General features: G+C 38.8%; 1 protein-coding gene across 1 annotated transcript in view; it reads left to right on the forward strand.

Annotated features, from left to right (window-relative positions):
* The window catches only part of LOC124159760 (calmodulin-binding transcription activator 1), a 1,175,022-nt gene that overhangs the window by 32,579 nt on the left and 1,114,667 nt on the right, over positions 1-27,776 (forward strand). The gene's annotated exons all lie outside the window — the stretch shown is intronic.

Here is a 27,776-nt window from a genome sequence, read left to right on the forward strand (position 1 = left end):
CCTGTTACATCTTTATATTTGTATGCGAATGAAATGCTGATTTAAATTTTTTTATGATATTTGCTGTGACATATGCCGAGGTTTATTGCGGCTGGCTATCTCCATTGAAACTTGCATAGGGATCATGTCGCCCTCCAGAAAATACCTAATTCGTTCGTGCCATACTGATTGGTTCGAGTGGCCGGGTAGTGTCACAGTGCAGTAATGTCGTACTACTTACTCTTTATTGAGAAAAGAATCGGTGATCCAGGAGAGCATACGGTTGGTATTACCTTCAAAGTAAAGTTTTTTTTCACTTCACAGATGTCCCAGTTAGTATACAGCATTATGCGAACTAAATAGATAGGCTTAATTTATTATTGAATAATACCCTTTTTAATAAAGTCGTGTGACATAGATCAAGAACTTCTCGTATGGTTCCTAAATTATGACTTTATTTTCTCAATAGGAGGCGAAGATAAAAAATCGGAAACTCTTTACGAAGTGGGTGGTAGAAGGGGTTTTGGAAAATGCTTATTTGTCCTTACTTTTAGGTGTCCGGTGTCGAAAAAGCGTACTGAAGTAACGATTCATTATTGTTTTGGAGTTTTAAATTTACATTAATTGCATCGTGAAATTATATTTTACGATACGAAATTTCTTTCGGGGTTGGCGATATCGAATTTTTCCGGCTGAGCCTTTCCACATAGGCGCCGCCGCCACCCCTGACCTCCCTGCGGCGTCCCATCTCTGTCTTCTCGCAAGCATTCTCTTCCGCCGCGGAGATGGAAAACTTTCCATGTCCTTCCCTCACTGTTCTCCGCTGTGTGCTTGCTGAAACCTCTTTCCCCCCGCCCGCTTTTACTACCCTCCGCCGCAAAAAGAATCGGCTGTTTTCACTTCGTATCCCTTATCCCCATATCTACCCTTCCTCTACCCACCACATCCTTTTTACGAACATTTTTAACCGCTTATCTGTTTACCATCTCCTTTTTTAGATACTCTCTTTCCCCCCAGAGTCCTCATCCCTTGGAAATACCGCTCATAAGAGGTAATTTGATCTCATTTCTATGCCGGAGTGTTGCGACTTTCATTTCGAAAGCCCCGAATTATGGCTTTGTTTTGCTCCGTAACTACATCCTCTCCTGATCTCTATGCATGCGTGCGTACATATGTATCTTTCCTTCTTTCTCTACACAGAGCCACAGTACTCTACAGCATCCCATCTATTGCTCGGTTCCCTCTCTATGCCCCTCACCTCGGCCTCCAACCCCTCCGCCCCCGTTCCATGTCGTATTACTTCCCCGACCATGACGGGTCCGCTAGCCTTTACTTCCCTCCTACTTAGCCTGGAGGTTGAATTTTACGGTTGCGGGATTACCATTTTTATTCTTCTTCCTCTTGCTCATTCTGATATCGCGATAAAATATCGTGGATTCCGTGCGCGTGGGACGGAAGACGAATTGAAATTGCCCGCTGACTAGAGGGTGGAGGTTGGTGTCTGGTATTCTAGCTGTGTGAATGTCGATTGTGCCCTGCCAAATTTGCTCCGCGTCCGTCGAATTCCTCTCTCTTGCCTTCAAATCCCTATCCTTTCCTGTCCTTCACTTCTCACCCTCTCAAGGACGTTCATCCATATCTTTTCCCTCTCACTTCCATCGCTCGGTTTTGATAGATTCTCGTATATGTCCCCGACGATTTTTCAAACCCGCATTCCGATTGAGAGGTTTGATGAGTCTTCCGTCATTTCTTAAAGATCCTTCGAAATCACTACTTATCCTTATCGCGGTCTAGGATTTCAATTTTTTGCAGTCCGATTTTTTCCTCTTCCCATTTGGGTCGCGGAAAAGTATTCAATTTAGTTGGTCTTCCCCTTATCATTCTAAAATGCGTCTTGATGCCATAATTGTTGGTAGTTCGCATGTGGATTTTCTCAATCTATGAAATTTTTGCGCAAAAATACTTAAATCTTCGTTCACTTAAGTTATTTTAAACTTGCAAGAGTTGACTGTATTAATGCGATTTGAAAGCGGTGTTTAGCATTTAATACCTGAAGAATTTTCATAGTCTCATTTTCAAAAGTCTCTCTTATTTTGCGAAGAACTCTGTAAAATAAAAATTTGATAAGTTCTGCGGAATATTCAGCTATCAGCAATAAAAAGACAATAATTCTGATAGAAAGGGAATGGATTCGAGATATCGGTGACAAAAAAATTAATTGAAAAAGAAAATTGAGTGGATAGATGAGACAGTTTTCAGAAAAATTCGCTTATTTGTTGCGGATCACCAAGTTTTGTCTCGATCGTAATTGAAAAATATCAAAGAGCGATCATCTATTTATTAGGTTGCAATGAATGAAAAAATTTTCGATTTGCCATTTCACAGGAAAAAATGTTGAAATATTCTTCATGTAGGAAAATACCTACGAGATACGTTTTTTTTATTAAAACGCTCAATATTTCCTCTGTTAAATTACCTTCAAGTCGACATCACATAAGAATATATTATGTGGTATAAATGGAATTTATAATCGTGCCGGTGTATAACGCCAAGTTTCTCTAATCCGTAGCCTTATTCATAACCTCCAGCAATCCACGATGCGTGATTTCAGTTTAAGAAAAACATGTGCAATATTCACGGATTGCTAAGGTTTGTTTTGGCCCATAACTTCTCCCAAGCTGGGTCTTTAAGAGGAAATATTTATGAATAAAACATATGCAAGCCCCTTTTCTCCTCGGTCGTTAGGATCTTTTGACTCCCGAGTATATTTGCATGACTCTTTGCTTTCAAGTAAACGTATTCGTGAATTTTCTTTCCACTACTGCGAGCTTTAAGACAGAATTATGATCTTAGGCTGTTCTTAGAAATTGTAGCCGGTCATGGAGCAGAAAGCCTGCATGATTGGAAGGAGGAAAATTTAATTGTTTTCCTCTGGGCGAAGTTCCTCTGTGCAAGGCTTTCAGATCGCTGATAGGAGGAAGTCTCTTTTAATATTAGATGAAGAATTATTTTCATTTTGATAATTGGTATTGACAGTAGAGATTTTTATAAAATGCATTTAGTATGGCATCTTATAGTCTAGTATCTCCAAGAAATATTTTATTTACTGAAGGTAATTACATTTTATTCAATCAATCGAGTCAATTTTTGGTAGTGTATTCATTATAATTCTATGTACTAGGAAGGTATTTATCGAGTATCAGTGGTTAAGAGTTCTTTAAGATTGTGTGTTATAATTTATATCGCTACTTATTGCTATTTTTTATTTTCCAAAATAAGTTTATTACGTATTATGGCCTTTACGAGAAAAATAGATGGGTAAATAGGTTTACATTATTGCCAACATCACGGCGGTTTCATTCCTTGGCTGTGAGTTGGACAAAATTCTTACCTCTAACTCATGTTGAAGGACAGATTATTTTTACGAATCATCATTCTTTTAGTTTGTTGATCTGAAATTGTATTAAAGAGAATGTTTAATGACGAGGGCTAGTTTCTTTTAACCTCCTATGTGCAATGAACAGAAGACGAAGGAACATTTAAAATTATTTCGTTGCTAAGACTTAGACAGAGTTTTGGTTACTTTTCGAAGTATTTGTAGAACAAATTAATAATATAAATTGAAAGGACATTTATTGTATTTTATGTCTATCGATTGTTTCCGATGTTTTTTTTCAGTCTCTCGAAAACACAAGTATTTTTTTATAATGCATGAATCAATCCTTGAAAAAATCCAAAGTGAGAAATTCTAAAATATTTGTCGTGTAATTATTTTGTGAAAACCTGCATGACGCATGGAGTCATGTTTCCATCCAAGTAGTTAGTGGTCTCTTATGGAGATAGGAGTATTGTTTGAACGTTTTAGAATCTCTTTGAAAGAAAGGAAAGATGGGATATTTAATTAATCCATGGAAGCAGAAATATGAACGTGACTCGGACATAAGTTTGTGCTTTTTAATCGTGATCATAACTTGTAATTCTCATTAGTTACGCCCTGGTAATGGTGATAAATCATCGAATCCCTAATATTCCTCCTTTATTATTTTTAACTAGTGAAGTTGATTTCAACGATGCCATCTAAATGTATTTTATTATTTATGACTGGATGCTGATGAGGCTAGTCAAGGAAGCTTCACATTCTTTATCGCTTTCAATGACTAAATTTCTTTGAAAATGTCTGCCATATCTGTTATGCCTCTAAATATTGAAAGTCTGGCTTGTGGGAATAACTTATCCCAAAACTTTGCTTCACATTTTTGAAAGTTTTGGCCAGAATGCTGAAACCGATTGAAACAATGCCGAGAGAATCGATTAATTTTCGCGGCCAATGAAAAATGTAAAACTGTCGAGGAAGTTAGCCGATATAAACATGCGCGAGGAGTAAATATGTGGCTGGGAGGGGGAATGTTCTTGCCGTTCCATTTTGCGAGAGTGGTAGCCGTCGAAGCCGCAGCGGTCATCAATCATCGCTGATTGTATTAGCGGAGGCAACTATCCTTAAAACACTCGATGCCTGGAAGTTCGCTTTATCGATCGCTCGCGGATAAAAATCTTAATTATTCCAAAAAGATCTCTTTCCCCCCCTGGTGGAAACCAAGTATTTCCATTGTGCTCCACGTGCCGTTCAATCCATGGGTTATTTTCTCTGCATAAGTACCACCCTTTTTCCTCGGTGTGATCAATTTAATTTATTATACTTGTATTTGATGATTATCTTTTTAATTAATTGCTGCGATAAGCTCAGGTGATACTGTTGGTAATGCCAGCTTTGAAACGGAGGATTGATATGAATTTTTACATTTGATAAGCATCTAAAAATTATCATCGGTCATTAATAAAGAATTTATTATTAATATTGTTTCATTGAACGTGAATTACACTGGATTCCTTTTTGAGGCAGTTTATTGTATTTTTAATAAATTAGAACGTGTTAAATAACATGGAGAGCATATATTTCGACGCGTTATCTTATTTTATTGCGTTCCATTTTCGTACAATGACAGCAGATTTTTTTTTCTCGACCTTATTTCCAAGGTTACGTGTTCAAATCGATTGAGTGTCTTGGGAAGTTATTGCCAATATTTTAGGTATCCAACCGCTTTAAATGGTAGTCAACGTGGTACTTGATTAATATAGCTTTAATCTTCAAGCCAGTCGTCCGTAATCATTATTTCAATATTTTGGAACATGACAGCGCACTATCCGTAATTTTGTCGAATTTAAAGTGTCATTTTAAAGTCACATAAAAACGGTAAGGTTTATAATAACTAAGTACTGATATCCATTTATATCAAAACAGGTAGTTATTATCCCTTAATTGCTCCTCTGTCGAAAATGTTAAATTCCGTCGTTTTATTTATCGTGACGAATAGTATAACAACACAATCTTCAAACAATTTTTTTTCAGCATTCTGCCAAAAAGTCAACTTTGGGGACGAATCTGCTTTATACTGCCGTTTTAAGTTGTCATTAGCTCGTTGAATAATTAATACTTTCCCTTGATATGTATTAAACATCGTAATGGCTGATATTCAAGGTCCAAAGAATGTACCTTCCCTAATTGTAGGTTTGACGGTCCTCCTTTTACGATGAAAATGTTCCACCAGTATATTCGACCCTCCCTCGGTCTAAGGAGTTGACAGACAACGAAACTCTCGATCTCTCCATCCCTTTGTCTAATGGAAAGAAAAATACCCCGTTCGTTTTTGGTCCCGACTAAGTAAAGTTTTTGAATGACTTCTTTGCATAAGCAGGGATATATTTAGTTTCCACTTTGTGTATCACAAAATTCGCTTACCTACCATCCCTCTTTCTCCCTAACCCAACCCTCTCGCCCAAGCCTCCGAAACTGATTCTATCGCCTGTTTCCTCCCTCAACTCTTCCCACTCCGGCCAGCACCCTTCTAGTATCATTTCTTTCTGTGCCTGCTCCCCTGAATCGTTGTACTCCCTCCTTAAGACCTCCTTTTTAAGCCCGTGACCCTCTCCCCTGGCAGCCATATCCTATTTCTTTACTTCCTCCAATCTTTGCCATATACTCGCAAACACACGGTCTCCGCTCAAGACTCCGCTTCCGTCCAAGCCTTTGTATTCCGTCCTTCGCCGGTTTGATATGGGTGGGGGTGTGCTGGGGCAGGAGGTGGGGTTGGCGAGGAAGGGAAACGCTGTGTGGGTGGGGGAGTGAGGGAGGGTTGTATCTACTGAGGAGGGAGTCGGGGTAGGAAGGAAAAATAAAAATAGGCAGAAATCATTCCGTCGTGAAATCATCCCCTGTGCCTCCACCAAACCCATCCCACTTCTCTCCTCCTCCCTTCCCCGCAAGTTTTTTCTACCGCCCCCGCCTCAGGCGAGGTCCATCATAATACGGGGGAGCTAACCATGAAATATGGCAGCATGACAGAGTGGGCAAAAAAATATTTATATCTACATACGTGTGTGCGTGTTTGTTATGTAGAATATATGTGTAAAAGGAGATAGGTGGGGCTGTGTGTGGTGTGGTGGGTGTCTGGTAGTGGCTTTTGGTGGGATAAAAAGGGTTTTCGGGAGGACGGGAGGTGCCCTCGCAATCCGGGCTCGGGGTGCGGTTTGAATTCTCGTGTATGGAGGCCAAGAATCGGGGTGAATGTTTCGTCGCGGATATAAAACCCACGTGTTTTTCCCCGCTTTTCCGAATAAATTTTTATTTTGTTGTATTCTTTCGCTACGAGTTTTAACTAATTTTCTATGGTACCGATAATATGTAGAGAAGGCGTAATCCTGTTACAGTATCCATTAATATCGATGTCGGTATTAGGGCTGGATATTTGAGATTCAATAAGAAAATTATTGTGCAATGCAAAGAAGGACAGCATAGTATGATTTCAGGATTGTATTATTATCATTATTTTCATTTCAGTATAATATCCGGGTGTGATAACATATTTTATGGATATGATAAAGCCCTAATGACGCTCCTAAGAACGAAATTTAGAGTGAATGAGGTCAGGCCTGCGCGATTTGTAAAATATTCGATGAACCCCAATCTCAACCTAAATATAAATGTGCTTTTGCTGTACAATGTTACAGCCTTATGCTTCTCGGATAATATACAATTTTATTATTAGATGTATTGACGGCAGATATTATTAATTGAGGATTTATCAATATATTCCGAAGAATCAAGCCAGATGGATTAGAATTTTTCCCTACTGGAATAAATATTTTGAATATTGCATATTAATTTGTGGAGAATTGCAAGTATATTTTTCAATCAGGGCTTACAATTAGCGTTGACGAAATTGGAAATTTTCCCGTAGACTAGATGAAATTTCCGGTAATTTCTCGGTAAATTCTATTCCCGGTTATTTTCCCGAATATCCCGATTGGGTGGCTTCCCAGGCGGAGAGGTTAGAGGGGAGCGAACGTTTGGTGGCGCGGTGGAGGCCCGTGGTGGGCGCTCCGCTCTGCCTAAAGAAGGATGATGGATTGCTTTCCCACCGTCGGACGTCCCCTCTCATATATGCGCCGCCGCGGAGAAATGAGGAAAATACAAACAACAAGGCATCCACTCCTCCTCCTCCGCCATTCAATAATTTCCTTTCGTGTTATTATTTTCGTTGTGTGTTACCGTTCCGGACGGGTGAACTCAAGGAACTCCTCCCCATCCCTGTTATTTTTTTCTCTCTCTCTCTCCATCTAGTTCCTCCACCGCTTATTTTCCTGCGTTGGAAACTCTTCTCTGTCCTCCTCCCGTATGAATGTCATTACAGCGCTATGCGTCTTAATCACCGTCAGCGTTGTTTTCATTTTTTTTCTGGAGGAAGAGAGATCGCTAGCTGCGTTTTTTATTTTTTTTGTTTTTGGCGGATGTCGGCTTGTTTTCCTCCCATCTTGAAGCCTGAGGTGAGCGATCGGATTGGGTATCCGACGGGAGGAAGCCATTTAAGGGATTTGAATTTCCTACCTGGATAAATGTAGCTCCTCCCTGCCCGCTGTTTTTACGTCATATATTCAAGAAATGAATGCTTAAAATTCCGTTGTGTGAAGTTCCTTTCTCTATGCCCTCTAATTAAAGCTTTTCTGTAATAATACGGACTTGCGAGGTGTTTAGTCTATTTGTTCTATAATCGCATTTAAGTGAACATTTCTGCATTTAATTTTGATTGCGCTACTTAGTAAGTACAATATTTTTTCATGTCACTGTTAATTATTCAGATTTCAAGGTATAAGAAGTACTATTCCTAAGATAATGTCGCGAGTTCATCCCTTAAAACTTATTGTGAAAGTATTTTCTATGGTTAATAATCAAATTAGGGTTTAACCGCTAGTGTTTAGCTGATGATTATTTAGAAGTGATCTGTACAACTATTTTTTGCTAAATATCATGGGTGATATCGGAAATTTTCCCGTTAATACTAACAATTTTTATTGGAAGAATTTCACGAGATAAGATGAATTAATGACTGCCACGTGAATTTTTTGTCTTGACTAGTTCTTGGTAATAGTAACTTAAAAAACAGAGAGGAGCAGATGGGTTTCTTCAAATCTGTGATGGGGTACTGAGATTCTTTTTACAGTACATTTTTTATTTTTCTACTTCCATTAACATGCATCTACACACATGGTCAAGGCATAGTAACTTGCTCGTTTTTCCTGTACTCTGAATGCCAAACTTATTCGATTATTCGCCCAACTCCCTAGCTATCACTAAATTTCCCCCCAATTCTGAATACAATTGGTCTGTGCTCATGAACGCAGTAAATGCACTACCTCACACCAATATTATGCATAGCCGACGCGTATCAAAATATGAATGGAATGGAGACGGATCCATTGGATCTTAGTTTTGCATTTAGTGTTTCCTCAGGCTTTGCATAGGATAAAAGGGAGTGATTCATGCACCGGATAGGAGGAATCCTGAACGAGCGATACATGGGAGACTGAGCCGCACACCCTGGCTTTTGTTCTTTGCCGAGGGAATCCCGGGGAGGCGAGCCTCACTTCGCGAATGCGAAATGGTTTCCGTGTGGGGGATAACTCTGCGATTTTCTCGCCACTTCACGGGCCCGTTCCTGGGAGAGTCGAGGGAGAGGCCCTTCCTCGCGAGATTTATGACCTCCTTGGGCGAGAGAGGTAACTAGGAGAAGCGGGTCCTCCTCCTCTTGTTCGGCTTGCTAGCTCCGAGTCTCACGCTTCACTGAAACACGGCCGTTGGAGCCGCCGCATTACATTCGCCCCGTCCTCACACACTTTTGGTCCTGTGCCCCGCTTGATCCGGGGGAGTGGTAGGCACACACAGAGTTCAAGTTAATGCTTTGCCGCTCCGGGGAACGCATTCGGTGGGCCGGTGTGGCGCCGGGTGAAAAGCCAAAGGGTCACTCAAGAATTAGGGACGCTTTTGACGACATGTTAGTGATGAGATGTGCTTACCTATTACGTTCAGTAATTGATGTTTACAGGTGAGCATTCGAAGTATTTTATTTTCGGATTTTAAATTAGTTACACATTTCCTCCTACTTCCTCTGAGGTATGAAACGTCATAATTCGTTGCAATAAGATCTATTTTCACTTAAAAAATATTATTATGGTTTCGTGTTAAAAAATGAAGAGACCTTTGATACTTGAGTGGAGAACTATCTGAAACCAATCCCAGAATAATTGATCAACCCCCTAAGTTTTTTTTTATTTGTCACAATTTTCTATGGAGCTCGAGCTTAAATCAATTTCATAGTGAAGGGGAAACAAAGTTTTGTGACCGTATGTTGTACAGATTTTTGTCTTTCACGAATATTGTGGCCCTTTTCCCACGGAATTTTGGTGTGGGATTTGAGTACTCGCATGTTATTGGGGTAGTTATAATCGCGCTACTGTATTTCAATTGTTCTGTTGTACCAGCTGACTTCTCGAAAATCATTCACAACTGAAACTCGGTGCTTAAAGATGCCTATTTCTCTTAATAGCGATCAAATCAACGTGCTATAAATGGCAGTAAGCTGAAACAAAGATAACTAGCATGTAACGAAGGCATGTTGTTTACAAATATTATGATGCCTCGAATAAGGATATCATAAGCACTAAAAATTGGGAAATTCGTAGTTATTTATTTATTTGAACGGCTGCCAAATTGCTAGCGTGGGTTCTCCTCCTTTTGTTTGATGGGAGTCGGTGATGTTGACCGTAAGGATGGGAGAGATCGAGCTCTCGCATTAAATGCCTTTGACCTGTGTTTTTGTTTTTCCTTTTTTCTTGCTCTCAACAGAAGTATTTACTTTCATGTTCCCTTTGTGCTCTGAGATACTCTTTTTATAAGGTGTCATTAGTCATCATAACGAAATACCTAGTTCTACCAGGTTGCGATACTGCCTCCTTCAATAACCCAAGTTAGTTATCCAGGCTTATGTTTGTCCAGTCGCCATTAATGAATCGCACCTGCAGTATTAAAAGTATTTCTCTTCTCAAATTGTTATCTCACGTGATTTCATAATCTTCTCTTGGTTTTGCCTGCCTTTTGGCATGCATTCATTTAATGCACGACTATCCATGCATGTGATGTATATATGTAAGTTTTTTGTTTAAATGTACAGCTTTTTATTTTACTTTGTTGCTTTCAATTACGTTAAAGATTGCCGTAGAATTTGAATTTTATAGTTCAGTGTGACCTGAGACGTATCTCTGTCGAGTCGAGTTGATTCATATTTAACAACATTTGTCATTATTTATCGCATATGTTACGTGTTTTCCTATGCTGTGTTGCTATTTGGGATTTTCAAGTAGGTATTAGGAAGTTATGAGGAACTGCCAAATGTTGCGCATGGTATTTTATTTTACATTCATTGATATATTCCAAATTCTATTGATTCAGTATTATTTTCTATTTTTGGATTTAATAAGATGCGAGTCAACCTTCAAACCATTTACACTGGAGGGAAATGGGCGAGCAAGGAAATATTTTTGAACTTTCCAATGTGATTTCCAATTAAGGGCATCAGCTGTAGTACGCAGTTTTCGGTAATAGTATGGTATTATTTATGTATAACCTTCACTCATGGGACGAAAAGTCTAGTTGTTGGATCGTTGGGCTGAGATTTCTCCGTTATTAAGTTACAATAATTAAGCGATATCGGCAATACAGAGAGACTTTTTACTCTATTTTCTGACGTTTGTAAACATCCAGACGAGTGTTCTCTCGTTGACTGGATTGTTTATCGTTTCGCGTGAAGCCCGCGAAAGTTTCGCGTCGTTCGACAAACAGCGATCGTATGTTCCTCGCTGAAAGCGCCGTCGAGCGTATGGCATAGCAATATCTGCTTCGAGGATGGGGCAATCCATCACCATTTTCGGGAATAAATCCGCCGTCTTGACTCTGCCCTCATCCCTCCACCTTCCCAACCTCTCCGCTTCCAGCGAAATAAATACCTTCGTCAAGGACTTTTCGTCTGCCTTTTAGAAAGTCATGCGATTTCGGTATTTACGGCGCCGCATTTAAACATGCGGGACGAGTCTGTTAGGAATGGGATTATCGAACCGGAATGCAGGGAGAGCTGGATGAAGAGAAGCAATGAGGAAGACTATATTTGAGCGTAGGCTACGGCAATGATATGGTTAACTAAAAGAATGATTTTATAACCCTCAGGAACAAGTGTGACAGAGATAAACATGCTAGTAAATGATAAGATGATAAACCAGTGAGGTTGGTCACGAAGTCATAGTTTTAATTATATTAATAAGAAGCTAAATTGAGCTAATAAAATAAGCAAATATCTCTCCGCTATTTGAAAGAAAACAATATCTTTGCAAGCGGCACAGTAGAATCTTGGATATTATTTATAACCACTTTTCGTGTGAGTTTTAACAGATGTAAAACAGATGTAAAACTATTTAAAAATATATTGTCTTGGTAAAATAGCTCAAGGAAAAGATATTGATGTGTGTTAGGATTACATAATTAAAAATATAAATGAAGAAGTATTTTAAAAAAGATACGCTTACTAATTTTGGGAAGCTATTCAAGTGAGAACTAAAAATGATATGGGTGCAATCTGGCTCTCCATGTTGGTGGCCCAGGATCAAATCTTGATTGTATGAGGAAAGTTGTGTGTAATGCATATATTCCCCTTTGGGTCCTCATGGAGAAGGTTATGTTGTTGAACTCACTACGGCAAACTCTGTACCCGATTATGTCTTTTGTATCCACAAATTTTACGTCCTAGTCAGAGGTGCCGACTTGTACTGGTACACGTATTTGAATTCGCCAGGAAAACTTTTATTTTATAAACTCCGTAAAAAACAATTTCAGTGCCCGAATATTTTTAGAAGTTGACTAGACCATCCATGCCCTGAGTTCAGAGAAAATATTTTTTTATTGTTCCCTCTTGACGTGATCTGGGAAAATTTCGAGTCGGTAGTGTCGAGTTTCTTTTTATTGTGGGAGAAAAATGAAGGGAGAGGATTAGGCTACGAGTCCTCGGAATTCAATATGAAGGCCGAATTATTCTATTCGCTCGTCAACAGCAGTCTTACTATAGCAAAGGAACTTACTGGAGAGAGTCAGGATACTTCACCCATGGTGGTGAAGGGATATGAGCGCTTGGATCAACTAAGCCTAAGAAGTGCGTTGCTGTAGCTGAGTATAAGGTAGGCATGATCACCAATGCAAGATGAAATGCCGGCCGCAAAGGACTAACGTAAAGAAATTCTCGTACCTCAACAGGACGATTACGGAATGGAATAGACTCCCTGCAGAACTGTTTAAGCCCTACATTAACAACGTAACGATTTTCAAGAAGAGGTGTAGTGGATTTATATTGGAAAATTTATATCATTGAATTTTAAATATTCACTATCTAGTTTCATTTTGGTAATGTATTTCTCATTTGCAATATTTTTGTTTTTCTTTTTATTTTGTAGAAACTGTTACCACCTGGCAAATAGCCAACTTGTAACTTGTACAATATAATATTAATAATAAGGGCCCATCGCCTATTGTGAAAACCCTTATATCCCTCTCTCTCTCTCTCTCTCAAACATCCTGTTGAACCTTGACTCTCTCTAACCCGAATTTTTCTCTATGGTAACTTCCAACCTTATCCTTACTTATTCTACCTAACTTCACACTGAACCCACGGTACATTTGGAGTAGAATAATTAATAAAACCGGAATGAAAACTTCTATATCTTGAATATGTCCCCTTCTCCATCTCAGCCACTCTTCATCCTTTTCTCAAAATACATTCCTTAATTTTTGCGAAGGGAGCAAATTTACTGTCGGCATATGCGAACTCCTCGAATATTTCAATTTCTTTACTCCCTATGAGATCCGGGAGGGATCCATTTTCTGTATAATGTTCCCTTGGTTCAATTGCATCGTAACTTCTGGTGTGTTCTCTTAGTTTCTCTCCCTCTGCCCTCTGGTTTTTCCTTATCGCGTCACGCACATCGGCTATCCTTTAAGGTCGAAGAGCAAGCTATGTACATTGTCCAAACATCACATTAACAGTTGGGCGCAGGCTAATCATTTGGTTCTCAATGACAAGAAAACAACAGCAATAATTATAGGGAGCAATTATTTCTTTTCCCAATTAGACCATGAAAATCTACCTAAAATAAGACTCGGTAGCCACAATATACCTTATGAGGAAACAGTAAAAAACCTTGGAGTCATATTCGATCGAACCCTTAGTTGGAAGCCTCAAACAAACTATGCGAGGCGTAAAATTTTGGGATCACTACATCAACTTGTCAGAGCCAGAGAAATACTTACACCCGACATACGAATTTCATTAGTTAAAACACTAGTCTTCCCTCACTTGGATTATTGCGCAGCCTTATTCACTAACCAAGACGACGCAAACAATAATAAACTCCAATTGGCCATGAATTCAGCTGTAAGGTTTATTTACGATTTAAAAAAATGGGACCATATCAGTAACTATTACAATCACCTCAACTGGCTTAAGTATAAAGAGCGTCGCACCCTTCACATAATAACTCTAGCCTTCAGTATCTTAACGACCGGTTATCCGCCATACTTGTATGAGAAATTCATTAGAAAATCTGAGGTTCATGATATACCTACCCGAAATCATAACATTGACCTCCATATTCCAAAACATCACACGCTACATATGAACAAATCATTCATAGTAACCGCCTCACAAATATGGAACTCTCTCCCAGCCCAAATAAGAAGCAGTACAAATGTCAATAGGTTCAAACACAGCACATATGGGTTTCTGAAGAATGCCTCCTTATCCCCAAGTTAAATTTCTTTTGTTTATATTCACTTTCTTATGTTCATATTTCTTGTTTATATTCACTTTCTTATGTTCATATTTCTTGTTTATATTCACTTTCTTATGCTCATATTTCTTGTTTATATTCACTTTCTTATGTTCATATTTCTTGTTTATATTCACTTTCTTATGTTCATATCTCTTGTTCATATTTCTTTTGTTTGTCACCTTTAATTTTTTAATTAGTGTGTTATATCGAAGTGCGATTATTTATTATTATTTTTTTGTTGAAAATATTGTATTGTTTCTTTCATGTACTAGGCGATATGCACTGTTCAAATTTGACTGTATATGTATATATATTTATTTACTTTTTATTTTATTTATCTATCTCAATGTGAAATGTAGAAAGATGTACTTATATTTTCTTATGGGCCCCAGTGCCTACGAAAATAAACGATATTATTATTATTATTATTATGTCTAATCCTGGGTGAGTGCCGACCGTCCACAAATTTTTATTTCAATTTGCAAATCCTGCAAAAAAAGGCCCACAGGCTTCTTGGGAGGAGGGAAAAAATAAGTTTTTCGGCTGTTCTTTCTTCTTTTGTCTTATAAGATAATGCTCTTTGGTCTCGTAAATCTTACTGCATTACCTGCATGGCCTTTGGGAGATCGCATAAGTATTACCTTATCCCATTAGCGTTTTGGCTGAAACTGTAAGCTTGATGCACACTGTGGGAAAGATTTCAAAGTATCTTATTAAAAATGCATACCCTTTTTCGGATTGTGAAAATTTCACTATCCTCTTCCCTCTCTTCCTAAGTTTCTTGCTCACAAAAACTGTGATTTCGCCGGGGTGACACTTCGGTGTTGCATCCTGTACTAGCTCTGCTCAGCATTTGCAAAATCCTGCTAATATTACTGACATCATAAATCGGTGAGTCATCAACGTTACGAGGCTCTTATTGGACAATCTTGATGCACAATGCTCGTATACTAGAGTAACAATGATAAAGAGTAATTTAAAAAATGTGTTTATATTTACTCTTTTTTGGATGGTAAACTGACGATTTTAACAATACTATATTGGATTGGTGAATACAGAAGAATATAGAGCGAATAATAATCTATTTTGGAAGATGCTGGAATGAATGAAAAGGAGACTTCTCTATTCTCATATTTTTGGGTCCCAACTTTTCATTGTCTTAGCTAGTTATTTCTAAATACTGATTTGATCGAAAACAAAGTTGTTTATTTAGTCTTCGCTCTTAAAATAGTTCCGTATCATGGAGTCGGCATTTTGAAGCGAGCTTTCTTCTGACCGTTTGCGCGTGGAGCAGAAATATGTTAGGCAAGTCATCACCCTCAAGCCTCAGCCTATCTCATCCAAATCTTTGTTGCACACAACTGAGCGTTCCTCCTTTAAATTTACGCCCATCCAGCACGCTCTTTTTGCTGCTTCGGGTCCCATTTTTCGGCCTAGACCCTCTTCATCTCCTTGGGGTAATTGGCGAAGGTAAAACTGACCCTTCGAACGCCAACGGCTCCCTCATTGCTCCTCTTGGGCCCTCATACAGGAAAATTCATTAATTTTAGTTGCGAAGGATTATCCTTTACCCCCTTTTAAGCTTTCCACCTTCCCTATTTATTAGCGGTGGCCTGCCTCTCCACCGTCCCCCACAAGTCCCCCACCGTCCCCGCTGGGATTGTCCTCGGTGCAGAAGAGTCGCGACGCTTCAGGGAGTTGGCTGATCGTGGGATTAATGTAGGAGGGAAGAGAAGTAAAGAGTGATATACCCGGTTGTCTGACCTTTCCTGTCCGTACTTCAATATACGATGTTTATACTTCAATGTACGAAACCAGCGGTGTTTGTCTCTTTCCTTTCCCTCAGGTACTAATATGAAATACGTGGGTTGTATTAATATTGTGTCAGCGAGGCCATAGCCTTCGTAGGTGTCAAGCCCTATGCGGGCATCATGTCACTTACAATTTATGCTCGGTTTTATTATGTCTGGTTAACGCTTACTATAAGGTGATACAGTCTTTAACTTTGCGCAGAGGAGGTTGAAAGTTCTAGTTAGATATAGTTAGAAATATAAGATCAGACTTAAATTTAACCATACTTTCAGCCGTGGCCAGTTAAAGTCGAAGTAAAGAAAGAAGCTAGGAATTGCATGTTATTGTTAGCGCTAACCAGACGTTATAAACCCGCCTCTAAGCTTTATTGGCAATTTGCTTCCAAGAAATGCACCAAATGAAGACCCTTCTGATATATAGGGTGGTATGTGAAGCGCACCATGAGTTTACTCGTATTGCCTCGGATTAGTACTCGAGTTCCCGACCGATATGGATATATCTGGTCGAGGAAACTGTTTTACATTTCATACCATTAGTCGTGATGTTTCTCATTTCCATGGTTGTCCTTATATTTTGGTCGATAAGTCATTGGTTGTCCACAACTGTCGAGGAAAGTGGTTCATTTCGCTGTCAATTTTGCAACTGCAGATAATTTTTTATGGTATCGGTTGACCCCCTAAACTCTAAGTCGGTCGCAAGTTGATTAAAGAGCTGACGTGACGGCCCCTGCAGTTAATGACATCTATCGGCTGTAAATAAAACATTTGTGCTGGGATAAATGTAGCTAATGTATTTTTTCATTTAATTTACTGACAAAAATTCCGACCTGTTTCAACACTACTGTATCCTTATCATGGCTATAGTTTTTACGCTCACAATAACTTGGTCGCGTTGAAGCTTGTTGTGGCTTGTGTTTCATCAATGAGTTGAGCAGAAGATTACAATTCCGACATTAATCTCGGATAGAAAGAGTTTATATTCCCCTTAGTAAAGACAATATTATCTGAATAAATAAGAGACTACAATAGTAGACTTCCAATATTGTTAGAATATATCGTGGAAAGTTACCTTCGTATATACAGGCAATGTTTGTAAATATGAAACCGTTTCAGGCTTCAAGTGGTAGAAATGAGATATATCCATGATAAAATATAAGTAAAAAACTGTCATTTCCCCTATTTAATATATAACTCCACTGCCAACCATGGTTTCTACACTGTATGTGATTTGGTCTGGTGACCTCATGAATGGCAAAGAGTGTCGAAACAATGGTCTGTAGTGGAGTTGTATATGATATTAAAGTGTGGGCGTCAAAAAATGTTATTATTATATTTTAACATCGATGTAGATCCAATACCATTGGCGATGATGCCAATTAATCCAAAATCGGAAAAATCCTGATTGCAGCTCGTATTCGATATGTGCACCTCTAAACTAGGATGTCCATTCGGTAGATTTTAGGGCACGTGGCGCGAATATTTCCCTCCGGTTGCTTCACTTTGCTTATGCCCCGCGTCCTTTGCCCCCGTCCGTCAGCGTTCACCTTCCTCCGTCGGCTTAAAGGCAAGATTGATGTCGCCTAGAACCCTTTCTTTGGATGAGGGCTCGCGGGGATGAACAAGGATTACTATGCTTTATTGTTTTTACGCATATTATCGGGGTTGTATGTCTCAGTTAACGTCGAATTTATGGCTATTAATTACGAGGTAAGGGTTTTTGCGTAAGTTCTTGTGAGCGAATGGGTTTTTGCCAGCGGTCAAAGGAAAATTATATCAGGGTCTAAGTTATCCTGATAATTGCCGGGCTAATATTTCAAGCTAGCAGTATCAATCTTCGCCTTTCAGCTTGTAAGGGAGACAGGTCTACCACGGCGTATCGGCTTTAGGTTATGGGAAATCGGTGAAGGTTCTCTCTGACCTGGTGGCATTTGAAGCCCAAAAATATTTAAAACTTCTGATAGTTGCAATTTTTTAAAATGCATATAATTATTCAGATTAGAGTTTCAGAAAATTGTGGAATTCTTTTCTTCCTGTTAGTTTTTTTGAGATAATATACCCTTTTTTTCGATGCCCATGATGGTAAAGACTTAGCTATTCATTTCAACGCTACTTTCTGTAAGTTACGAAACAATTGTGTGCATTTACTCAGTACTGATGAGTATTTGGAGGTTAAATTATTTAATTGGCGGATATTTTTAATTTGCGTCTTTTATTATTAATTAATCGAACTTATTATTTATTACTATTGATGTACAATCGAGGCGTTGATGTTTTATACCAGTTTACCTTGAGTGCGCCGTTATGTGTTGATAAGCTTTTTTCGTTAGATAGATAGATTCATTACTTTATATTTGTTTATTTTGTGAATTTATTTATTTAAGCTCGAGAGAGTAAATCTTATAGTTGCTTTCTACGTAGATGATTGTGTAAGCGATTTTCTGCAATGGTAAGGTGATCATCGATTTTCCATGTCATTTTACCTTACATGAAGTCTTGGTGTATAATCATGTACTTAATGTATGCTGTAAGACTCGAGAAAATTGAAGGACCATGCTACTTATGTTCAAAGCGTTGAACGGGCTATGGAACCTCATTTAGGCAAATTGTGTTAATTATTTTCCTCCCCGTATGTGAGGCTGCTTAATGAGTTTATTTTATCTTAATTACTTGGTTTAACCTCTTGTTTTCGTGAGATGAAGGCAAACATATCCCATTGCGTCCTCTTTCCCTTTGCATAAAGCGAGCGGCATTAGCATTCTGATGTGATGTGTATATTTATTCCGCCTTCGCTGACGTGGCATGAAATAGGAGTGACTCCACAAAATCTTTTTTTTTTATTTCATGAATACGCTTGCCTCGCTTTTCAATGGATTATTTGCCGAGTCGATGTCGAAAGTACTTTCAAAATCCATCGAGTAAAGTATGATGTATTCCTCCTAACCATAATAATAATAAAATTAATCATTGAACCTTAACGAAGTGTGCATTGAATTCAGCTTCTCATTCTTTTCATTGTAATTGTGCCCGTGATATTCGTTAAACCTATTGTTGATTCACCTCTCGTTAAATATGAGTACTAAAATATAACTAAAATAATGTATATTATTATTTTGTTTCCCAAAATTGTATTTTGATGAAACGCCATCTGAATACTTAGTGATGTACATTGCAAACTATGTCATATTTTTAACAGAAATATCTAATCCCCTTACGTATATACTCATATATCGTAGTAAATAATGTTTCATTGTGGCCCTACAAATGTTGAGATTATTTTGAGATTAACTCTTTCCGCTTTTCAACAAGTACAGCATTATTTGAGACTTTGAGTTCTGATAAGCCTATTAACTCCGATATTATTTCGACCGTGCTCATATTGATAGGTAGACATGAACGTTGCCATGTATGTACTTAATAGAATTTGAGTAGAGCCACCTTATTCATTTATCCGTGCTTACAATTGAAATTACCGTATTCTCCTTGTCTAGGGTTATTTTCACCAGTGATGGAGTACAATGGTCAACAATACGATTGATGAGGTTTTATGAGTAGTACTAGCTGACCCGGCGAACTTCGTACCGCCTAACAATCAATGAACTTACAGTTTACTTACACCATTTATAAATCAAGAGCGGCTGTATCGTTTTTAATCCTGTTTAATTATTATAATAAAATAAGGATACAAATTCAATAAAACGACGTCAATGAGTACCAAAATTGCTTGTCAGAAAGACATTTTCTTTATTGAATCTACATAGGGTGGATCGGAGCACGTTTACGCGGATTTTTTTTCAGCAAATTTTCTTACGTTTTAGCTTAAGAAATTTTGGGCATTGTGGTTTAGTAAAGCAGTTCATGAAATAAAAATTATACGCATTCAGTTGTTGGCTATTTGCGTAATTAGCTCTAAAAAAATGTTTTTAGGTCCAAGTCTGTTGCATACACTTGGCCCATTCAGGGGGCAGGTTGACACAACCCCAGACCGACGCTTGACTGATGCTCAAAATCGTGCAAGAAAAGCCCCTATGAAGCAGCATTCGCATTAAATGACTTAAGGCGCGCCAGTTTTAGTATCTCTGTTTGGAAAAAATGCACTGCGTAAACGTACTGCATACGTAAACGCACCACGGTGAGCCCTACACATTCGGGTTTATGTCTTGAGTCAAGCAACTTCTGATAAACAACAGTTTTTGTTTTGTTATCAGGCGCAAGATGAAGCGGATGAAGCAAAATAAATATAGCGAAGCAAAGCAGTGACGCAGCGACCCCCCCCCCCCAAGAGCTTAGAGAATTTTTTTATGAAAGATTTTGTTATTAATATTAGGGGGACGGATGACTAACAAACAAAACATATTTAACTATTCACACAGCCGCAAAACCCACTATTTTGAACCATTTATCTCAAAAAATGGCTGAGGGAAGTGCCCCCACACTTCCCGCTTACCTTAGCGAGTTTTCTATACCCTACAGACCCGTGGTATTAGCTGCGCCCAAAACCCCCTATCCTAGCTACGCACTTGAAGCGAAGGAAGAAATACAGAGGATGGTTTATCGACTCGTGAACATAGCACGCTAAATTGACCATGAGAAAATCATGGGTTTTCATTAGCACATGAGCACAAACAACACAAAAACTGAAAGAATGACCATGCGATTTTTTAATCGTTATCACGAATGCAACACGAATTGTAAATTGAATACGTTTTAGCTCAAAAGGGCATATGAGTTGAGATCATGGAATCTACGGAATGAGGACTTCCTAACCTTTGAATTTTCCTTTGAGTAAAGCTGCGTGAATCACATTCATCACCAATTTTTTTAATGATCAAACACGTTCCGTTGGATAGTTATGGTTGGTTTAGGCTTCGAAAGATCATGAGCACAGAAACTACATTTTTCTGTAAATCGTGCCTTGGTAAGCCAGGTACGTCCAAGGACTTAAAATATTCAGATAGATAGTTGGTGATTTCGTCTTCGTTTGTTACACATTTAAAAGATTCGAATCCATGCAGAGTACGAACTATTTGAATTTACCTCGTTTTAGTCATCCACATCTTCGTTCTTGCTCGCTAAATCAACCATCTTTGATTCTTTTGGTGATCAATCATATTCTGGAACTCTTTGTTGATGAGCAAACTACTCGATTCCTCGACAGGAACACGGACATTACCGTTTGTCAACAATTGCTTGGAGATTTGTTTACAAACACGGTAGTGAAGTGTCAACTCGAGCTGGGCCACGGCTGGGCTTACAATCAGCTCGAATTAAATTTAAAAAATGTAATTTCAATTTAATTAATATTTTGAATATACTTAGTAATTAAAATGTTATATTGTTACTAAATTCAGTTATTAAAGTGGTAAAAACAAAACAAATTATTTAATTTGTAGTTTTGACCGACTTATCAATTGTTGTGTTACTATAACTCCTAAAAGCATGCCCATAGGAAAGAGATGAATTTTTTTTGTGAAATTATCCTTTTTTTAATGGCCTATATGTTAACCCCGCCTGAGACGAATCCAAAGAACCAAATCTCATTGAAATCGGAGCTGCCGTTCTCTAGTTATAAGTGTTCTAACTAACACGATTTTCGACTTTCTTTTACATATACATAGATGTTCAATAGATCCTGATTTAAACATACTGGGCCACCGATATCGTTTTCTGATTTATCGAACTTTCGATTTTCATTTCATAATACTGACTACTGATTATGATGGGCTTGATTGCTGTCCTTTTCGAGGTATATAGTGTACATCCCTCAGCTCCCGCACGGAGAAAAAAGAATTGTTGAGGTTACCTTCCCTATGCTGTTGCAGCAAAACTCAAGATTACCATTAGTCACAAAGGCAAGATTACCTGTACCATTAGCTACCGTAACAGACGAGCTTTTTATGTGAAGCTAAAGTTATTCGCTATATTTAACAATAGATTTTTCTCCACAGAAAATATTGAGGCTGCAAATGAATATTTGTACGAGGAAAAAATAAATTTCTTTCCGTGGATTATTATGTCCTCACCCGTTCACTTCCGTCCTCACATTCATCTCCTTTCTTCCTCCCATTGCACTGGGTGTTCGTGGTCCTTTGCAGCCGGTCCGGGGAAAAAGACGCCGAGGCATCTTCGCTTCCTTCTTCGCTACGACCTCTCTCGCGGCAGCAGCCTCCGCCCGTTCATTTCCTGCGACGGCCCCCTTTGCTCCGTGCGGCAAAAGGAACGTGGAGAGACCCGGCCCCCACTTCTTCTTCCTCTTCTTGCACAAGGCGCTCCTGTGGTCCTGGTTCTCATGTATAATTTAGCCCCAGCGCTCTCCAACTCAAGACACTGCATTCGAATGGCCTCTCTTGCTCCTCCGTGTTTTCGTTTCATATTCGTTTGAATGCGTAATAAAGTTTGAAGGAAACTTTTTTGAAAGTGGGATGTATTTAATATTTACCGGACAGCAAACACGGGGTACTCCGTAGTTTTTTCTCTCTTTTTCTTTTTCCCACGGGAGCTAATTTTCTTAAATAGAGGGGAAGAGTTCGTTTCTTCGTTAATCCGCGGCTAGTGTTAATTTTAGACCTTATTCCAGGAACACGTGGATGACTTTTTTTTGTGATTCTAGCTTAAAATATTTAGTGCAATTCATTCATACTTAGTAGTTATTGAGTATATAACTTTGTTTATTTTTTATATGCTTGCATATAGCATCAGGTCACATATCTATTTTACGTGCGCCGTATGTTAACTGTTCCTGAATGCATAGTTTTTGCGATAAACTCTCGTTTGTGAGAACTTTCGTCAGGAACGCATCATTAATAATTGAAGGGTGTGTGAGTAGCATCTGAGAATTTCCCGAATTGATCCTTTCCTCCTCTTGCTCGTGTCGAAGTTGGCAATAATTGTGGAATGAAGATTCTCTGCTGAGTATTCAAAGGATATTACCATGCTGGCAAAGCAGAGCTCAAGAATAATATATTCCACGTGACCGTGGAGCTCTCGTATTTTGTGATCAACATTCAAAGTGTCATTGTAAGCCTTACTATTTATTTCACAAGCTGTTTCCCTTACTTTTTCTTATCGCATTCTCGCCAAAGTTTAGCGTGCTTTAACGCATTTTGAATGAGACACGGAAGGTCGTATCGTGCAATTTTCATGTTTCCTGGAGCTCCTCCCTGAAGGCTGGAATCCCAAGGAGATGAAGAAATGGTTCCCCAGGGAGCCCCGATGTCACAGCCATACCGAGAAATCTTAATTTCAGCAGAATACACTCTTCCCCTCGTACTTGCTTGGGCTCATCATAATGCTCAGTTCATTTCGCGTGCGTGGAATTAACACAGCCGTTATTTGCAAAGTTGGTTGACAAAAAATTTCGAAAGTTATGAAATCTGTTGGAAAAAAATTCATTGTCAGAAACCTTTTTTTATGGAGACGAACTTAAAGGGATTTTGTTCAGAAATGCGCTGCCTATTCTTTTTATTCATGTCGTATTTTTTACATTCCATAAAAATTAAATAATATTTCTGTGCCCCTGAATATGAAATCTTTATAAAAGTACACTCTGCCGATAGGATCTATTTCTAGGAATCGTGGGAATTTCTTACTCTTCCGATCTTTTACAGAATGTCTTTATTCTTTTGTGATCTATGGCTGTATTGAAACTTTACGTTTCGATGACGGAGAAAATTTAAATGTTGCTAGGACCAAAGTGATTAAAATCTAGAAGTTACATTGCTGGAGAAGGATTTTTTTTCTGTAATTCCTTAAAATCTGTCTTATGCTATGGTGAAAACGATCAGGTACGTATTGTTTCATTGTGTAGATATGCTTAAAGATTGATTTCATTTAAAGTTTAGTGACTCCGAATTAATTTTTCTATTGTTGTTTTGCAAATATTTAATGTGAATCATCTGCAGCGATATATTCTCAATAGGCCATTATATCCTATATACGAGGGCGTTTTTTTCAGCCTCCGATGGGTCATGAACAGAAGGCGGAGTGATTGGTTAAAAATTATTTATTGCAAAATATTTAGCACGCTTGTGATGTCCTTTCGACATAATGGCCTCGGCGATTGAGGAATTGGTCGTGCTTGCGGACGAGATTTCCTATACCTTCTTCATACGATGTTTCCGCCAATGGCTTCCAATAAATTTTGCCTTTATCCTGAAGCTCATCGTCCGTTTGAAAACGCTCCCCTCCTAGCCACATCTAATTTTCAGCGTAAAGGTGTAAGTCATACGGCACTAGGTTGGCATTGCACGGCGGTTGATCGAAAATGTCCTATTGAAATTGCTCAATGAGCGGTTGGGCTGCATCAGCGCTGAGATGACGGTCGTTGTCGTGAATCAGAACACTTCCAAAAATCACTTTTTCTCCTCTTTTCTTTTTCATGGTTATGGGCATGTTTCACACTTTCAAACTCTAGCCAAAGTGTATTAAAAATTCTCTATTATCGGCTTAAAGGTCAAAACATGTCAATGTTGAAGCCATTCGGCGAGTTTTCTGGCTGTCGCTCCGCAGTGCACACAATGCGGGAGAATCAATTGAGGCAGTGTAACTATTGAGATTGTTACTAGCATTAAAATAACAACTTACAATCAGAAATTTCTTGAGCGTGTGGTTCGGAGGATGCGCAGTTGCCCTATCAGCTCAGTACCCGCCTGTCGCTTGTATGGTGTTTTTGCTGAGGAATCGGAGATAGAAAAAACCGCCCTTGTATTATTCTCTAAACTCAGAATCATGGTTCACCATGAGGTCAGTATCAGTAATGATTTAAATTACTGCTTTGAATTTATTACCAATAAATGATGACATATTTTATTCGGTGTAGTTCGGGTAAGGAAATATAAGAAATGGGATTGTATGCATGGATTGCCTTCGTCTTTAGTGTATTTGTATCTGAAAATTTATCAAAGTTATTTTTACAATCGTGCACCTACACCTCCAGCGTACAAAATATTATTCAGCCTACTGGAAAGTTAGAGAGACATGAAATGGTGTGAGTAAGGCTAAAGAAGGGCGTCATGTGAGGATCCAAAACAAGGGTTTTTCCCTTTCTTCCGAGGCCTTGTTCTTCTGAGCCTTTTTTTAAGGGCGAGTGTAAGTAGGTGTGAAGGGTTAAGATTGCCCGGAAGGAAGCCTGGAGGCTGCCGAAAACCAGCTCCACATTTGCGGTGGAGTCTAAGAGTAGGGGAAGCCTGTGGTGAGAGGAGAAAGATTCGCCAATTTGAAGCTCACAGTGTTGAAATGGAGGGATGTGTCAGCGTCCGAGAAATGAACACATGATCTCGTGCTAGCAATTCCTTCCAACTTCTCCCCTTATTCTTCCGATATTTCCACTCCCCCCCCGGCTTCCCTATTTTATAATGTAGGCGGGTCGTTAGGCAAACGGCTTCGTGTCGGAAGGAGTCCGTATAACCCCTCTCCCGCCCCTAAAGAGAACAAAAGAAGTGCAGAACGCGCCTCATGGTCCCGCACCTGGGGACTTGAGCTCCGTAGGCATTTCCCCTCGCATCTTTTCCCTCCCCACACCTCGTCCTTTTCTTTATATTACCACTCCCCCACCTTTTAGTTCTGCCTCCTTTATCCTTTTTGTGCTTCCTTCGTCTATTCGCTATCTTCTTATCTCCCGTTACGACTCCCACAGGTCCACTTCCCCTCAACCGTCTCAAATCCTCGCCTTTTCCTCTCTCCTCCTCTTTCACTTCCCACTGCTCACTCCTCATCTAGGAAGCAGCATCATATTATTTCCCAGATCTCTCTTGTGGTTCTCTTATTCGTCAGTTCATTTTTCTTGCCTCTTCTGGAGATCATCACCTATGGTTGAAAAGGTTACAAGAGGTTTGCGATCTCTATGGAAAAGGTTAGGTTTAAAGCCATAATAGTCCTGGAGAATACCCACGGAGGCTAATAGATTCGTGACTCATGTACCATGCACATTGATAAAGTTTCTCCTTTTCTCAGCTCCTGTGGTTAAAAATGTATTATTGAAAATACCGGGACCTAACGGTATTTGTCGTTCTCTAAAATTTGCTCATTACCTCGTCACCACTGTCAAATCGGGTATCTCAGCCAACTGAGCCATTTTGTGTTCAGATTCATCATCTACTGCGCATTTTCACAAAATATTTCGTCTTAGGTGCTGTACAAGAAGTGATTGGAGACGTCGAATATGCTATGTATATTACAGGAAATTTTTGGCGCCAAGAATTAAAAGCTAATGGTCTGCATAACCGTAAATATAACGCTATATTGTACGCGTAACTACCCCCTCAACAATCCCTTCTAAGGCGTTTTGGATGGATAGAGTATTGAGAGGTGGACGATGGTGATTAAATGGTCGAATTATTCGCAGTATTCCTTTTATGCAGCCTTATAAGTGCTCAGAAGGGTTGAATTTTTTCGGTTCTAATATGATTAGTTCATTATATACTGCCCTATTTTGCCGTTGCAGAGATTGTGTTCTATGATATCAAATACCGTTGTTCGTTGTTTGTCTTTGGCAGTTTCCGTTGTCTGTATGCTAGGCCAATTTTTGGTGCATTATTTTTTCGTGCATGAGATAAGTTTCTCTTCATATTTTGCTCGATTCTTCCAATTTCATATTTTGAAAAACAAAGAGAATGACTTAAGTGTTACCAAAGTCGTGCCTACGGTTTTGAGAGCGCCAATAATAGACAGCGGTTTATTTAATTCGCTTTTTATACTGTTGCCGAGGTCCCGCTAATATTCTTGTGTTCATTGTAAGATATGTAGTACCATTATATCCATTGAACCTATTCATGCACCATAAACCTAGCCTGTTTTTTAAGCCTAATTTTGAGCTAACGTACGGGAAACAATGCGAAGTTCAAATCTAAAAAATTGTCTCCCAATTTTTCTTATTTTTTCAGTCATGGCCATATTTTGCTTCATGATTTTTATATTCCGTGGAAAAATATTATCCTTTGAAGATTGAACTGCCTTTTGATGTCGTTCTCTTGCAACATTCAGAATATAATTTCTGTTGCGTAGCTACTAAGCATTCGGGCTGGGAGCGTTTAAAGAAGAAATTGGAGTTTTTTCACTCGGAAAACTTTGCAATCATTCATTGGACCTCAGTTATTACAGTTTCCTCCAAGTTTTCCCGAAGTGAGTTAGTGTTAGGAGTTACAAGCCTGCCGCACCTTACCCGCGCGAATACATTAGCTATCTCTCGTATCAGCCGAATTTGCTATTCTCGTAACATTGGTTTGTGTTACTTAGCCGAATATTCAATTATTTTGTGTCACATAGTAAGGTAAAAAGGTGACTCCGAAGAAATATTTTTCTTTTCGTTGGTAACTCCAGCATATTAATTTCAGTATTTCATCTGGTCAATATAATGGTAAATTTAATCGCAATACCTTGAGTATAATTTTTTCATGTTCACTTTCAGAGTTTGAAAGTTAGTCGAAAAAAAGGGAGTGCAGCAAAGGTTATATTTGTAAAATCACGTTCAAAACATTAAAGGAAGTATTTGTGTGGTGATTTTATGCTTTCTCTGATTCGAAATATCACAGCGATGACCCGGAAAAAGTAATACTACGGATAGAATTTATTATTTTTTACCGAAACGAAGATCTTTTTCCTTTTTTTCATCGGTAGTTTTTGGTTTTTTGTCGCAAAAGTTTTAAACTACACGCTTGAAATTTGGTACAAATTATGTGCCTTTCTCTACCTCCATAACAACGGAGGGTATCAAAAGTTGCTATAAAAATCCCT

This window comes from Ischnura elegans, chromosome 5, assembly GCF_921293095.1.
Source record: "Ischnura elegans chromosome 5, ioIscEleg1.1, whole genome shotgun sequence".
Taxonomy (NCBI): Eukaryota; Metazoa; Arthropoda; class Insecta; order Odonata; family Coenagrionidae; genus Ischnura; species Ischnura elegans.